We start from the raw sequence: 14,760 nt of genomic DNA, 5'->3' as shown, positions 1-14,760 counted from the left end.
CTTGTTCCTGCAGAGAACGTGGCTGTCAGATCATTGGAGCCATCCCTGATAGCCTTGTTCATGCATGACATAATTGTACAGCAAAACTTCAAACGCTCGAAAAACTCCTAACAGGAGATGGTCTAGCTCTGAAGCCGACCATAAAATCTTGGAGCGTCTCATGGCCAGGCGCCGGGGAGAGTCTATGAGGCTTGAGAAGACTTTCTGGGCAGAGGCAGGAACTCCCAAGCCGAGAACTTCTCCCGTGTCATACCAGACGCTCGCTCTATAAGCCAGTTTAAAAGGAGGGAAAGCAAAGGCTGTCTCCCCCAAACTCCTCCTGGTGATCAACCAGTCGCCTAGCAAATGTAAAGCTCTCTTAGAAGAGCGAGAGAGCACTAGCTTAGAAAACAACGGCTTCGAAGTAGCTAGGCCTAGTGTAAACTCTGACGTTTAGGCGAACGAGGAGCAGCAGTTACAAAATGGTACGGACAAAGATCCTTAAAAATCAGCATGATTTATTTAAAGTCCATAGAGGGCTGAGCAGCTTTAGGCTCCTCTCCGTCTGACAAAGTCCCCAAGGGAATATCAGTAGGAGGGGGATCAGCAACTTCCTCATCTGAAGGAACCTCGTCCGACAATTGCCGTGTCTCATGAAAAGGAGAGACCTGCCGCGGTGGCAGTGCTTGACAGGCAAAGTCCATACGCAAAGGAGCAGCAGTAGCAGTCAAGGAAGCGACGTCATGTCGCTGCTGAAAGGACTGACCAGTAACAACAACAGGAGTTGATGGACGCTCGACGTCAAGTCGAGACTGCCTTGACTGCCTAGACTGAGCAGTCAAAACAACCCTTGACTGCGGTGCTTGACGCTCAACGTCAAAACAAGGCAACTGAGCTGGTTGGCGAACGTGCTGAACGTCAACACGAGCATGCGGCAGCGGCTGAACGCCAACAAGCGGCTGAAAGTCAACACGGAACTGCATCGAGTGAGGCTCCAAGTCACGTGACTGACGTGACTTTGTAACGTCAACGTCAACAGGACGAGCAAAGGCTCGTTTGGGCGGCTGACGGCCAGGATCTCGATCAGCGTAACGGCGAGGATCATCGTGAACCTGCTCAACGGTATACTCCTCCATAAGGGAGGCAAGCTTATTCTGCATATCCTGCAGGACAACCCATCTAGGATCAACGGGAGTCGGTACGGGTCGAGACAATGGTAACGTCTGTGACGGCAAAACATTGCCTAAACTAAGACTCTCGGAGCCCGTGTTACGCTTTTGTTTAGGCGGCGAGCAGTCTTCCGATGACTGCACAGGGTCAGAGCTGTCCCCATGGCTACAGCCAGGACGCTGGACCTGTCCTGAAGGGACTGACTTCCGCTTTAAGGGTCTAGAAACTTTGCTCCAAGGTTTCTTTTGCGAGAAGCCTTCGGATGACGAGGAGAAAACAGCCTCGCTCGTCTTATGGTAGGGGCGATCTTGCGAGACACGCCCGATACCATAGAGGGAACGTCTGTTCGTTGGTTAAAGCCTCTCGTCCCCATAAGTCCTACGACATTACTTCTCCCTGGTAGCATGGGAGCCTGAAAGAGGTCTCGGACTAGGTGAACGACAAGCACGAACAGACGAACCCTCGGTCGCAACACTAAAAAAAAAACACTTTGCGCAATTATCACTTTATCACTACGATTTTCTGTTTTTGCACTTACTTCACTGATATCGTATTTTTCAATAATTTCACATTAGGCATGAATAAAACTGATTTCTACCTGAAGCACGCAATTCTCCCTTACATCAAAAGGTTATAATTGCGAGATGAGTCGTATAATGTAAGCACATTAGTACAAGCAAAAAACAGTAAACATATATATCGAATAAAACGGAAATATATAAAGTTAAAAAGGATCAGTGACTGGGGAGGAGACTAAACACTAGTTCATTAAAGACTACGTTTTCAATCTCTCACCGTACAGTGCCTTGGGACGAGAATTAAAAAAAAAAGAAAAAAAAAAAACTAAAAACGTTTAATCCTTTCTCCCCGTACAGAGACTTGGGACGAGAGTAAAAAACTGAATCGAGAATAACGTTACTCGCTCCCAAACTCCTTACTTGGGACGAGAATAAAGATCGGAACGTTTTCTCTTCCTCTCTCTCTCTCCGTCTCTCTCTCTCTCTCTCTTGATTTCACACAGAAGAGAAATGCCCACTCACCCTTTGTCAATAAACAGGTTATTTGACCAAAGGAAAAAACTGAAAGGACTAAGAAATTGAAAATTAACAAGTTCCTTTAAATTAGTATTTAAAACACTTCAGTTTGAAAGAAGAATGAACAAAACGTCAAAATCGATTTACTCTTTCTGCAAAGTGAAACCGTGATTCTCTCTTTCTCTATCGTAACGATAGAGCGCAAACTGCGTAGCATAAATAAACCAAACGTTAGTTCATCTTTGAAACAGCACGAAGACTATTCAAAGAAAATCTTTCATAAAAAATCTACTAAAAAATATTCATTTCATAACTCTCACAGAGCAAATGATTTAAACTTAACGAAAATAAAAGTTGAATGGGCTCAACGTTGTTTAACTTCGGTTTCCAAGTTAGGACCGCCTACTCTCGGACTAGGGGAGGAATAGGTAAGGCCGCATATAAACAAAACATAAAATTTATCTTGATGTTTAGTATAAATGGAAAGCTAATCGAAGAGGCCTAATAAAGGCGGGTGAGATATAAAATATATAGAGGAAAATCTATAATTAACAACAACAATTTATAACGTGATAAGATAATTGCTAAAAGCCTAAAACACACTTCCGTACACTAAGGGAAGGGTCGGCCATCTTTACTCTATGGAAAAAAACCAGAGATAAAAGAGCAAGGGCAAAACACTTTTACTCCAAAGTCATCAACAATAAAATCTATCCAAAAAAGGGTTCAAGAGTTTTAATTGAAGATAAAAACACCTGCACTGCGAAAGCTCAAAACCAAAAAGTACTTCACCAAGAATGACGAAAAACTCCAGGTCAACAGCGAGTAATGGAATCAACTTGTCGACAAGACCGACAGAGAAGAACTGGAGCTGTTTACATGTATATGCGGTATCTGGCCGATAGTCGGCGCTGGTGGGCACACCCGCTACCTTCATGGCGATCGCTCGCGAGTTTTTGGATTCTGTCGAGCCGTCGGAGACGTCAGCTATTATATATTCACCGGCTAGTTTAATATTTAAAACTATAATTATGTAACAGATGAATGTCCCAAGAATCACAGACCCCCGAAGGGAAGTGTTCCCAGACCTGAAAAGTTAAAAATACAATTAGATTTCATAAAAATAATTGAGACAAATAAAACGGAATAGCAACTCGGCCCGAGAAGCTATCGTAGAAGTCATAGTATGTAGTAAGAGGTGAACGACCTCAAGAGAGGGACCGCTCTCCATTAAGGCAACCGTGGTGGCCTAGGAGTGAACAGCAGGGACCATGAAGTGAATCGTGGTGGCCTAGCGCTAAGCCGGCGTTTCACTCTCGTAGTCGTAAACTACACACACTGCACAAACACTGAGAAGGATACTTACTATATTCTATACACAAGAATATATATAAACATCAATAATGTTTAAATATATTAAGTATAAGAAAAAGTAAGTGAAAGACAAAACATTAATGGCCGTCAAGCGAGGATGGAGCAGAGACATCCGCTCGCCATCCAAGCCAAAAGTAAAGTGGAGCACGCACTGTGTGAGGGGGGTGGGGTAGCAAGCTACCCCTCCCTAACCCCCCCCCCCCCGCTAACTAGCGGAGGGGTAGTAAACCCTCATTAAAATTCTTATGGCTCGTCATTTCAGCTACGCCGAAGTAATTACCCCATGTAAATAGCGTGGTTTGTATTTCAGTTACGGAACAAAGGCAGAATTATAACAATTATAATTATGTAACTGATTTTAATGTTCATAAATAGTAAGAACCACTGACCCCTGAAGGGAAGTGTTCCCCAGAAGCTGAAAAGTTAAAAATACAATTAGATTTCATTAAAAAATAATCGAGACAAATAAAACGGAATAGCAACTCAGCCCGCAACGGGAAAGAAGCTACCGTAGTAGTACGTGGTAGTAGTAGTAAGGGGTGAACGACCTCGAGTAGGGAGAGAGACCGTAGTCAAACTAAACTCCCACATCCCTTCGCTGAGGATCCAAGTTCTCCAAAGGAAAGGAGGAACAGCGAAGAAAACAGATGAAAGAAGAAAGTCCAGCGATGACGAGTCCCCACGGCGGCCGAATTATCGGAAGCCGAAGGAACGACCAAAGGACCAAGGGAGAGACCGCACCCCATGAAGTGAAACCGTGGTGGACTAGAACTACGCCGGAGTTTCACTCTCCGTTGACGTACACTACACACACAGCACAAACACTGAAAAGGAAACTTACTATATTCTATACAAAAATATATACATAAACACAACGAATGTTTATATATATATTAAGTATAAGAAAAAGTAAGTAAAAGACAAAAGCATTAATGGCTGTCAAAGCGAGGGTGGGAGCAGACACTTCGCTCACCACCCGAGCCAAAAGTAAAGTGAAGCACTCACTAGTATGTGTGAGTGGGGGGGGGGGGGGGGTTAGCAAGCTACCCATCCCTAACCCCCGCTATCTAGCGGTGGGGTAGTAAACCCTCGTTAAAATTCTAATGGCTCGTCATTCAGCTACGCCGAAGTAATTACCCCATGTAAATAGCGTGGTTTGTATTTCAATTACGGAACAAATATATTTTCTGTTCGAAATCACATTCTGTAATACCGTAAAACTATACCAAAACTGCATATAAAAAGTCGTATAAAGTTTTTTTCTGCACTCTCTCCACTTCAAACTCATATTTTTTTTTTTATGTTTTTTCAGATATGGATATTTTTTTTCAAGGTAATACTCATCATTTACCTTTAACCCACGAAGGATGCATTAATTGCCATCAACTTGCGAGCATCTATATTGTGGAGGCATTTTGGTGCCGTTATAGTATGTGGCCTACCTTTCGAGTGTGGCCTACGGAATTTTGTCTCTGATATAGTATGTGGCCTACATACTGTTATTACGAATATTGATCATGTAAGTACACATGGATTTCAGTATTTAACTATGTAGTTAATGTTAATGTTGTGTAAGGGGGGGGGGGTCCGGCCCCGGGTAAGGACACGGCTTTTAGCATAGGTTAGGTGGGTTTTTTAAGTTAGCTTCTCCCGTCGTACTCGTAGGTAAGGACACGGCTTTTAGCATAGGTTAGGTGGGTTTTTCAAGTTAGCTTCTCTAAGGTAGGACACATTCAAACCGGCTTAGGTAGGACACATACTATAACAGATCCAAAAAGGTAGGCCACATACTATAACGGCACCGGCATTTTTTCATCCTTTCTCCCTCATACGTATGAGTTTAGCTCCGCCTTCTATTGACGTCACAGGCTACTTTAACCAATCAGTGATCGTTTACAAAGCAAAGCTGCCAGAAATCTTATACTTTGTGGTTATAGGAGTGAGCTAAGCATGCGCCATTGGCGATGGGGGTAGGTGCTGTTTGGCTTATCGATCGAGTTTCTTATCTGTTGGCGGGATACAAGATACTGATAAAAGATATTTATTACTTTTATGATTCAGAAACAAGTGCTGATGATTTGGACAGCCATAGTGAGCATGATAATGATGATTATATTACTAATAGCAATGTTTATGACGACGATCTTGACATTGAACCTGTTGCTTCATCCTCTAGCAGAAGCGCTACTAACACAAAAGACATCACTCACAGGAACAATAAAGATTAATTCTAGATTTAGTTCTAAATGCTTATATTATCTATCAGCAAAATACTGATAGGCCATCCAAGAGATAATTATGAATGCGGTAATATTCTTGTAAATCCGCCTTACCAAATGGTGTAAAAGTGTCACTCGATATGTTGATATATAATTTTTTTTTTTTTACCACGCTATTACTGGATAGAATATTCTGTTTTTTAGGACTTTATCAAAATTACATTCTTTACAAAATTAGCACTGTTATAACAAATAGGAATAAGTTTTGTAATAATCCAGCTTCAAAGTGACTGATTTTTATGCAACTGTGATTTCTAAAGAAATTTTTTTTTATATTATTGTAGTGTATTACAGGGCAATGTAACCTAGGAAAAAAACTAATTCTTTTTATAGAAAAAATTACACTTCGAAAATGACACTCGTTCCCGTCGCAAATGAATAGTTTCAGAATTATATATATCTATATCCTACGATAATGGGGGACCCGCAGTGGGAACTCGGGGTTTTGGGTGGGGAAAACATACTGGGGAAACGATATATAATCATAAAACAAGCCTTTTCTTCTCTATACATTACCTTCTTGAATGTGTAATAAACGGAGGAAAATACAAAACAGTATAGCTAGATAAACTTTGGAGGCGCCGTTGCAAAGACTGTCTCATGAAAAAATACAGTAACTAGTGCTGCCAACGTGTAATGTAGATCAAATATTAACGTATCATGTTAACATTAGCAGTGTTTTTCATTTAATTTTTCTCATTCTACTTGCCCGTTGTAGACGGTCTTGTACGTACGTTTGTACATAGCAGGTTTCGACTTTCTGCGCAAAAATCCTGCCACCCTGTGTAGAGACTTTTCCCCCACCAATAGGATTTCTTCTTCTCTAATCGTGAAATGTAACTTCGTCTCTCTACCAGCTCTGTTCAAGTCTATTACTTGATTAGTTATGTAATACCCTCGTATACATATTACGTTTGACCCCAGTATTACTCGTTTTATTATCCGATACCTTATAAAATCACCTCATTTAATATACCCATCAAATATTATCTATCATACATTCCATTTTATCTTCATATAGTACTTTTATACATTTTGTTATTACCTTGTCACTCCCATATTTCACATAAATACTTGCTCTGGACAAGTGTCCCATTCTGTTCATTCATGTTTACTCTCTAGACTCCGTTGCTTTTCCGTTAACCAATCACAAACTGATGGAGTACCTGCAATAAGATATGTTTTCCCATGGCGGGCAGGCGCCAAGGGAGTGGCACGGTGCCGGTTGCAGGGAGCAACCGAGTCAGTCTGTATCTGAGGACGCATTAAACTACATGTCTCCACCATCGTGTGTCTCTTGTCCTACCTTGACATCCAATATGGCGCAGTGACCCTCAAGGACCAACGTGGCCCTCACCATGCCCTTCCAGCGCCGCTCAATGCAGTCCACCCCAAGGGCCGCACGCCCCGTCGTCCCCCGTGGGCTTGTCCCTGCCCTGCAAGAAGCCAGGCAAGCCATGGCGGCACAGCAACATATGATCAACGTTCTCCGTGACCGGCTTACGACACATGCTACCCCTGCACCTCGTGTCCCCGCGTCTGCAGCCCCGGAGAAGTGCGAAATTGAGCTGAAGCCCGCCGCATTCAGGTCCTGGAGGAGGTCGATGGAATGCTGGATCGAACTGTGCCGACTACCGCCCCACGAGGTCGTCCACCACATCAGGCTATACTGCACACCCCCTCTGCAACGGGCGCTGGACGCCAGATTCACATCACAGGAATGGAGCAACCTCACCGCTACGGAAGCCATGGACTTTATTCGCGATATTGTGTTGCGTTCTACAAACCGTGCTGTGTTATGGTCGGAGTTTTTTAACGCGGTACAAGGCCCAGGAGAAAGTGTCAGTGATTACTTTTTAAAGTGTTCTCAGAAGGCCACCGATTGCAATTTCCAGTGCCCTCAGTGTCAGTGTAATCTGGCTGAATATATGTTATTACCCAAGTTAATGGTGGGCCTAAGCGATGAGGCTATGCGTCGCCATGTATACCAGTGTAGCAATGACATCAATAGTGTTAGTGCCCTTAGGGCCAAGTGCTGTGCCTACGAGGCGGCCCGCGTCGACGCCGCTGCGCGCCAATGCAACTGGAGGGAATCTGCTTGTGCAGCTGGCAGCGAAACACCCGAGGCAGATCATCCGAGTGCAACCGTCGCTGGCACAGGCAGGGGTCCCCCACCCCCTCCCTGCGGGAACTGCGGTGGGCGCCATGCCTCTGGTAGAGCTTCATGCCCCGCTAAATCCGTCTTATGCAACGGGTGCCACAAGCAGGGCCACTATTACAGATGCTGCAGGAAGTCACAGGCAAAATCGGCAGGATCCCCGACAGATGTGTCTAGTGCTATGTCTAGCGCTGTGCTTGTTGCAGGCGCCAACCTCGCCCGCCACCCAGTAGTGGAGGTGACAGTCGTTCACAACGATACAGGAGTACGAGTGCCAGTCACCGCCGTGGCGGACACTGGGGCACAGGTATGTGTGGCTGGGCCCTCCTTGCTATCGCACCTCCAAGTCCGCCCAGCAGCTCTTACACCCCGGGCTGGTTTGCGGGATGTGGCAAACCTTCCCCTGAAGTGCCTTGGATCTGCCGTGTGCCATGTCACCCTGCAAGGTCGCACCACGGAGCAGGACGTGTACTTCGTGCAGTCGGCAAAGCACCTCTTCCTGTCGTTGGACGCTTGCAAGGATTTAACGCTGATACCCAAGGAGTTCCCCCATCCCTCCCCCGCGGTGGCACACGTGAGCCTGTTCGATGGCACAGCCAGGCGGGCCGCCCAGGTACCACCCCGACCTGCCGAGGTGCCCATGCCGCCCTAGGAGGAACATGCAGCCAGGTTGGAAGCCTGGCTCCTGCAACATTTCGCTACGACAACATTCAACACAGCCAGGAAGCCACTGCAAGTGATGCAGGGGAAACCGCACCGTATCCACCTGCTCCCAGGAACTACGCCTTACGCATGCCATACCCCAGCATCAGTGCCGAAACACTGGGAAGAGGAAGTGAAGGCCCAGCTCGAAGAAGATGTCGCCCGTGGCGTTATAGAACCGGTACCCGCTGGGCAGCCAACCGAATGGTGCGCCCGTATGGTGGTCGTCGCCAAGAAATCAGGACAGCCACGCCGTACAGTCGACTATCAGCGCCTCAACGCATCTTGCCTACGGGAGACACATCACACCCCCGCCCCATTCGACATGGTGTCCGGGGTTCCTAAGCACACGTTCAAGACTGTGGCGGACGCGTACTGGGGATACCACCAGGTGGAGTTAGACGAAGAAAGTCGCGATCTAACCCCATTCATTACCCCCTGGGAAAGGTTTCGTTACCGTCGTACACCCATGGGGCACTGCTCTGCCGGCGATGCGTATACCAGACGATTTGACGACGCCATCCAGGCCATCCAGAGGAAATACAAGTGCGTGGACGACACCTTACTCTACGACGACAACATCGAAGGGGCCTTCTGGCATGCCTACGACTTTTTCGAAACATGCGCAGCCAAGGGTATCACGCTTAAGCCGGAGAAATTCCAATTCGCCAGAAGGGAAGTAGACTTCGTGGGCTTCAACCTGGGCTGGGAGGCCTACAAGCCAACAGAGGAACGTTTGGCGGCCATCAAGAACTTCCCGATGCCACGTCAGCCCTCTATCACCGACATAAGGGCTTGGTACGGATTTGTCAACCAGCTGGCGCCATTCCTCGCAACAGCCCCTATCATGAACCCGTTCAGGGAGCTCCTCAAAAAACCAACTGGGAAGGCAGTGTACTGGGACGAGGCACTCCGCACCAAATTTCATCACGCCCAAGACATGATATGCCAACTAGCGAAGGACGGACTGGCCTACTACGACAGGAGCCGCCCCACAGCAGCGATCACCGACTGGAGTAAAGAAGGCATAGGGTTTGTAATCCTGCAACAGTACTGCTCATGCAGCTCCGCCAATACGCCCTTTTGCTGCACGGGTGGGTGGCGCCTGGCACTATGCGGCAGCCGCCATCTCACCGCCGCTGAAGCTGGCTGTTCTTGCTGGGGTGCCCCAACCTCACCGTTGTGACGGACCACCGCCCGTTAACCAAGTTACTGGGGGATCGTGCCCTTACGGAAATCTCGAACCCCCGCCTTTTCAGGCTGAAGGAGAGAACTCTGCAGTACCGATTCAGGGTCAAGTACCTGCCAGGGAAGCGTAACAGCGCGGCGGACTTCCTGTCCCGATACCCCGCCTTAAAAGCCGATCCCAGCGCCTACGACATGGACCTCGACGAAGACCTCACCGACACCATGGCGGCCGCCGTCGTGGCAGCAGTGGAGCACGACAGCTGTGTCGTGGACGAGGCGAGAGTTAGGCACGCCGCTGTCATCGACCCCGTGTACCAGCTGCTCATGGCCAGGGTCCTGGCCAGGGACTGGGCCGATAGGAAGTCCCAGGAAATTGCGTGCCTTCGGCCCTTTTACAGTGTCAGGGAGAGGCTGGCCGTTATCCAAGACTTGGTGACATATACGTTCGAACAGGGCAACGTTCGCCTAGTTATCCCGGAGCCTCTCCGTCAGCAGGTGGCTGCCAACCTACACGCGGGGCACCAAGGCCTGGACTCGATGCAACGACGAGCGCGCCAGACGGTGTACTGGCCTGGACTCGAGGGGGACCTGCAGTATCACCGATCCTCGTGTGAAGAATGCGATGTACACGCACCATCTCAGGCCGCGGAGGAACTCATTATCACGCCGCCCCCAGAGTATCCCTTCCAGATGACGGTTGCAGATATGTTCCAGCACGACGGACACTCGTACATGGCCTACGCAGACAGGCTCACAGGGTGGCTGGAGCTGGCCCACTTCCCCCACGGAACCTCCTCCTCCCACATCAAGACTCAGCTACGTCGCTACTTCGCCAGATGGGGGGCCCCGGAGCAAATTTCCACGGACGGTGGCACCAATCTGGCAAGTGAGGAAATGGGGGAATTTTTCAAGTTATGGGGCGTGTCTGTGCGTCTATCATCCGCCCAGTACCCGCAGTCCAATGGCAGGGCAGAGGCCGCAGTCAAGATCGGGAAGCGGATAATAATGGCGAACACGGGCAGCAGCGGCACCCTTGACACGGACAAGTCCTCTATGGCTATCCTGCAGTACCTCAACACCCCCCTCCGCGGAATAAACAAGTCACCCGCCCAGATGGCAGCGGGCAGGCAGCTCCGAGATGGCGTACCTACGGCTCGCTGGCACCTCACGGTAGACAAACACTGGGGGGCAACCTTACGGCAGAGAGAACGTCAGATGGCTGACAGTGGTGCCGCCCTCACCAGGACTGGACCGTCCAGAAAGCTTCCAGCCATCAACCCGGGATCCCAAGTACGAGTGCAAAATCAGGCCACTAAGCTGTGGGACCGCACCGGTACCGTGGCGGAAACGCTCCCATACCGACAGTACCTAGTCAAGCTAGACGGCAGCGGGCGCCTCTCCCTCCGTAACAGGAAGCACCTACGTCTCACATCATCGGGGCCCCAGCCTGGGCAGGCCACACCTGCTACGCATCCAGCCACGCCCACGCCCGAGCAGCTACCAGGCAGTCACCCCACGCCCAGCCCACATGCAGCACGGAAGCCACGCCCATCACGGCGCACTAGAAGGCCTGCGTGGATGGATGACTACATGTGATCGTCGTACATTACAGCGGCACCTGCATATATTTTTTTCTTTTATTGCCTTTGCTTTTCATATTATTCTATGAACATGTATTACCCGCACATTGTGTTTTGCATTCCTGACAGCTATGTACCTGTCTTCCTATTCTTGCACATGCACCCAATTTAATCCATGTATATCCATGCATTATTTTTTATCATTGCCTCTCCATGTATACCCATGTATTAATCTCGGGGGGGGGATGATGGAGTACCTGCAATAAGATATGTTTTCCCATGGCGGGCAGGCGCCAAGGGAGTGGCACGGTGCCGGTTGCAGGGAGCAACCGAGTCAGTCTGTATCTGAGGACGCATTAAACTACATGTCTCCACCATCGTGTCTCTCTTGTCCTACCTTGACATCCAATACAAACCCAGACGTATGTAAAGTTTGCACAGGAGGGTTAATATTTCCCTACCCCCCCCCCCCCTTCGAACAACCCCTTTTCCGTGGAAACCTTTGCCCAGGTCACGTCTTTGTTAGTTCAAGTGTCGTCTTTCGCGTATTTTACGATCTAAGTATTAGAAAATTGTACCCGCTTCAGTAATCCACACTTGAAACTATTTTGGTGTATTCCAATGTTGATAATTTTCTTAAATTACGTAATGTAATATACCAACTTTTGCAGTGTTACAAGTGCAGTGCTAATCTAAGGCAAAACACTTAAAACACCATAGACTCAGTCACAACACCGCCGTGACCCCTAAGTTACGTCGTCACGGTCATAAAAATAAGTCATTAATTTCTTTAACTTTAATGTTCTAGTTTTATTATATTTTGTTAGAATGCGAAGCTCGGCATTACCAATTGCCAATGCATACGGGGATGATGTTTTATTTTCCTGTGATCGTAAATGAGGAACAAGAACCATTACATCTAACGTTGGTAATGTTAGCGTGAACAGCTCAACATTACCGCTTGCCAGTACATACGAGCTTGATGTTTTATTTTCATGCGAGCGAAGCGAGCTAATGGCGAAACAAGAATCATTAAATATAATGTTATCGTAACAGTACTAACATTACCGTAACGCGAGTGAAGTAATATAACAAAGGGCATTATATTGGGTTTGTGACCTGGGAACTTCTAGGTTAGTTTAGGTGGGTTTGTTAGGTTCTGTACCCTTTTTGTACTTTTTTATATATTGTGTAAAGGGTATATGGATAATACCGTATCATTGCTAACGTTAGTAATTCCACTGCAACGTTGGTAACAGTGTATCACCGTAACGTTGGTAACGTTGATAATGTTACCGTTCGCAGTACATACGTGAGTTAAGTGACACAGAATTTGAACAAGTCATTATATTTAAGTATTTTAACAAAATATATATAATAAAAGACATTATATTTAATCATTCTAACAGAAAATATTACGTTTTCCTGTAGAAAATAACGTGATTTAACCGGTTTTCACCTTCATTTCATCCGTGATAACAGCAACCAATTCGGCAACTTATAGTCGAATTGGTTGACCTGCTTGTTTGCGGTTGAAATGAAGGTCAAATTCGGTTAAATCACGTTATTTACTATAGGAAAACATATATTTTCTGTTCGAAATCACGCCCTATAATACAACAGAACTTTACCTTTTTTTTATATCCAAAGTAATTAACAAGGTATTAAACAATAAATGCCCTATTAAAAAAGCTCATCTTCTTGCGGTTTCAATGATACCAAACACTTATATATCAAAGTGGAAAATATATTTAGTTTTTTTTTCTATAAATATCAATAAACCGATGTCGTCCTTTGGCGGCGCCGCCCGTCATCCTTCGTGGGTTAAGCTGTGTGACCAAAGAACCAGGTGATATTATGCAAACTAAGAGAGGTATAAAGCAAAAATGAACATCATGCACTGCAGAAAAATACAATGTTTAGCTTTGTTGTCGGTCAGTGGGAGGGCAGGATGCCTGAACCAACAGCCAATCACCAAAGAACTTTCAAACCGTGGTTCGGCTCCGGTTGCCAGCTAGGATGAAACAGACTTTAGGTCTGTGAAGTGGGGTCTGGGGGTTACTCCGGCTAGGCCTGTAACCTGGGAACCACTACGTTAGGTTAGGTGGGCTTGTTAGGTTCTGTGGACCTTTACAAATCTCAAAAGTGTTAAATAATCATGTTTTTTTTTTTCGTTTTTGCCCAGGTTCCCACCTTTGTTAGCCGAGAAGGGGATAACGTCAGAAATGCTTATTAGCGGTGGAAATAGAGGTCAAATTAGTTGAAAGTACATTATTTACTGTAGGAAAAGTATTATTCTCAAGAAATGCGGTTCAGTGTTGTTCTATAATTTTACCGAGCATTTTGGTTTCACTAGTAATTAAAGTATCATACATTAACCACGACTTACCACAATTTAAGTTCAAAAGACTGGAAACGCCGAAAAATAGCTTTCTTATTTTCCACTCCGAAATAGCCCTCATCGAACATACATATTTAAGTGGTAGCCTATGTCAACAGTAGTAATAATAGTAACCTATCATATATCAACAAACGGAAGGGGAAACTTTGTCATAAATATCTGGCCAACAGTGGTAGCCTATGCATCCAAAAGTCTAATATACAAATCATATTACAATTGAAGTAAGAATAGCGAACAAAACAAATTTTAAGTCAGCATTAATGAAAAACAAGTAAAATTCGGAAAACAAGCCAGTTGCAAGCAACTTCTCCTACCTATTTGCAAGGGCCTTTCCTGGTTAGGCCTAGGCCAAGTGGAGGGTTTCTTCCTAATGAGTGGGCATGAAAACGATAAAACGACGCTCTTAACAATGTAACAAATTTGTTGTAGATCCACCGCTCAATTCACTATATCGTTAATTGTCTACACAATTGTCTACATATACTCTTTCAATCTTACTAGCTAGTAACTACCATTTATACCTTACACAAGTTCACAATAACATAGGAACAGTAACGACTAACGCAAAATCGGTGACCAGTGTTGCCAGATACGTTAGTATAAAAATTCCCAAACTCGTGATAAAAACTCCCCAAAACAACCCCAAAATTCCCATTTCCACAAATATATTCTCTTCTTTCTTCATCATGTAGGCTTTACTAATATAGAAATTACTCACCATACTTTATATAAGCGCAAGCAAACTAATTGCAACAATATAAAGGTTTACTCATCTTTGTTTCTTCCTCATGAAAATTTGTACGGAATATCCCCATCAGACACCCAAAATCCCCAAATCTATGGATAAATTCCCAAATCTGGCAACACAGACGGTGACGTTACGACGTGATGAGAT

General features: G+C 46.0%; 1 protein-coding gene across 9 annotated transcripts in view; it reads right to left on the bottom strand.

The window, feature by feature from the left end:
* The window catches only part of LOC137616392 (defense protein l(2)34Fc-like), a 1,552,671-nt gene extending 1,538,277 nt beyond the window's left edge, over positions 1-14,394 (bottom strand). For 2 of the 9 annotated variants that reach the window (XR_011039413.1, XR_011039415.1), the window contains exon 1: positions 14,180-14,328. The gene's annotated coding sequence lies outside the window, so the exon portion shown is untranslated. Of the gene's footprint in view, positions 1-14,179 lie in introns of all 9 variants that reach the window. The other 7 variants (XM_068346097.1, XM_068346098.1, XR_011039414.1 and 4 more) reach the window with 6 other exon arrangements.
* Positions 14,395-14,760: the final 366 nt, after the last annotated feature.

This window comes from Palaemon carinicauda, chromosome 22 (assembly GCF_036898095.1).
Source record: "Palaemon carinicauda isolate YSFRI2023 chromosome 22, ASM3689809v2, whole genome shotgun sequence".
Lineage (NCBI taxonomy): Eukaryota > Metazoa > Arthropoda > Malacostraca > Decapoda > Palaemonidae > Palaemon > Palaemon carinicauda.
This window is presented reverse-complemented; position numbering and strand designations above follow the sequence as displayed.